The following is a 3,084-nucleotide window of genomic DNA, read 5'->3' as shown; positions in this document are numbered from 1 at the left end:
CCTCTTTGAAAAATATGGAGTAGAATTTTGGATTAAAATATGGGCTTAATGGCCGGGACCTACGGTATGTTTCTTTATTATTGGGTCTTGAAAAAAATCTGTCTTGGTCTTGAATTTCATTCCTTAAAAAGTGTGAAAACCCTGAATAATAGTAGTACTATTGCATTACTTGATAATCAAACTGCAGACAGATTAACAAGTGATGTAGATGAAAAAAGGAATGTAAATGTAATACAATCAACAAGTGCTGTGCAAGAAGAAAAAAGTGTCATGAATGTGGAAGAATCAACAACAATAATCGACATTTCGAACATAAGCAAGGACTAAGCTAAATGGATTATAAATTATGTAAGTCAAGATTATTTTGTAATGCATGGATTTCAACAAAAATAAAGATGATGATTGTAATAAGACAAAATGAGAATACAGTGATATAACACGTTATGTTTCACCAAGTCTTTTCACAACCATGGCTAGTATATTCCAAAAGTAAATCTTGTATTTTGTGGCCTATGTCGATTATTTCATGCCAACATTCAGTTAGGCAAGGAAGGTTTTCACGATTTGTGTGCCCATAAATCTTCCGTATTAACTTTGAAAGCGAGAGGGAAAATATCAAGAAGAGTTGATAAACTGTTAACAGCTTAATTAGATGAAGAAATCTTAAAACGAGTGGTAGCTGTTATAAAGACACTTACGTCCTGTGAGAGGTCATAAAGAAAAGTTTGGGTCCTCCAACTATCTCATGGCACTAGAACTGATTTTGCAATCGACCCATTTTTAGTATAGCACATTAAAAGCCATGGCAATCCAGGTAGTGGAAAAACAAGTTAATTATCATCAAAAATGTACAAAGAATTTGTTCAGCTAAAGGTAAAGGAAATAATTATCGTTGAAATATTATTCAGTTATTGTTGATTCAACACCCGATATATCACATGTAGACCAATTATCTTTTGTTATACAATATGCACAAGAATTCAGCTTACCAGTAGAATGTTTTATCACATTCCAAATCCTCGACACAAATCACAAGAGCTGGCAGAAGCCATCACATTCGACTGTCTTGGAATTGACATATCTAACTGTCAAGGTCAATCTTATGATAATGCCAATAACATGTCTGGTGCCTACTCGGGAGTTCAAACACGAATAAATCAACTAAATCCTTTGGCTGAATATGTTCCATGTGCTACCCATTCTTCAAATTTAGTTGAAACTTATGCAGCAGCAAGTTTTTTAAAAGTAATTTCATTTTTGGTGTTCTTTAATTGAAGACAATGTAACAGAAAAGGACATTGCCCAGAGTGTAACAAGAGGGCTATGAATTTGTGTAGAACAATTAGAAACTGCTTTTTTTGCTTGGCTGATTAAATACAACAAGCAAAAAATTACAAAGTACCGATATTGACATATCCATTATTTTGGAATTATACTGTTCTCTTATGAAGCTTATAAAAACAACAAGAATAATTTTGATGACTATGAAACAAAAGCTAAATAAATATCAGACATACAAGATTATGAAACTACAATATAACAAAAGAAAAATTCAATTCGATGAATCTCAAGATGGTGATGCTAAAGAGGCAAATCAATTTCGAATTGGAACATTTTTTGCCTGCGTACAAAATACTAAATGATAAATTTGTTGTGCTTATCAAAATTACTGAATTAAGTGCAGCAGAAATAAGAGAACATGCTATTCATCTTCATCATCTAAAAGACAATGATAATAATTTGGTTGATGATGTTGCATTTTTGTGAACACCTACTATTCAAAGAAAAAATGCCAGTACTAAATTTGATCAAATGGATGTATGAGGATGAGCTCTGTGCAAATATAGACATTGCACTGAGAATATACATAAGCATATCAGCCGTAAATTGTACTGCAGGACATTCTTTTTAAGATAACAAATGTTGGAGGCCAGATTATATGACTTGGCAATTCTTGCAATCAAAATTACTGTCATCAAAAGATATCAACGACATCATCAATTCTTTTGCTGAAAGGAAAACAAGACATTGTAAATTTTAAAGTAAGTTAATAAGATTATTGTAAGATTGTAATGTATACATATATATAAACAATAAAAAATTTATAGTCAATAAACTGAGGGATGGTAATAAGTTTTGTAATAAACTGAGGGATGGCAATAGTTTTGTGCCTATAGGGGGCAAAATGATAAATCCACCTCTGGTTATGCTAATCAATAAGGTAACGTGAGCTGCACATGTGCCACGTAATTTTCAATTTGTGTGGAGGAATTTTTAGTCAGACACAGTTCAAAGGTCAATAAAACAAAAATTAATAAATATAAATAGATGTATATTGTTAGGAGATTTAAGCTATTTAGAATAAACATTTGTGGTTTCCTGTTATTCTAAAACAAAAGAAAAAAGCAATTTAGATTTAATTCCTAATTTTTATGATGGTTACGAGGTAGTCAAATCGACCAACACCATATAGAGTTAGCATTGATAAAATAACATATTAAATATAAAGTTTTATTCAAAAAACATTTGATGATTACCTAGAAGGATACAGATTACACAAATGACACTAGACAATTTTCAGATAAAGAAAAGTATTTTTAATCTTAAAATCAACATTACTTTGCATGTTGGATAGTCAACATTCTGAAAGTAAAAATTCACGAGCAAATCTTTACTAAGAAAATCTTAATACTTAATTTAAAAACCTGATATTTTGTTAATGAAAGCCTTGTAATGTTTACTAATAATCTCCAAATTTTAAAAATTATAAAAAATTATAGTATAATTACTCTCACATGGATACTTTCATGGTTATGAGCTGGGTGGGTCCCACCCTACTATATTTGTAGATTAACCTTGTGACTTCCCCCCCCCCCTACATCAATGCACCCGAACTATATATAAGCTCCTCATTATTCTTTTTTGTTCACTTTTTCAAGAATGACAAGATTATCAAACCCGAACAACTGTTATCGTGGGGAGGAAAGGTGGGATAGTGTGAGAGGAAAATGTAAACTTCCGAAACACACGTTAGCTGGAATCCCACACTGACCAAGTGGAGTGGCTGGGGAGGGCAGGATCCAC

This window comes from Limulus polyphemus, unplaced genomic scaffold (assembly GCF_000517525.1).
Source record: "Limulus polyphemus unplaced genomic scaffold, Limulus_polyphemus-2.1.2 Scaffold5565, whole genome shotgun sequence".
NCBI classification, from domain to species: Eukaryota; Metazoa; Arthropoda; class Merostomata; order Xiphosura; family Limulidae; genus Limulus; species Limulus polyphemus.
The sequence above is the reverse complement of the archived record's forward strand: the minus strand, read 5'-3'. Positions refer to the sequence as shown.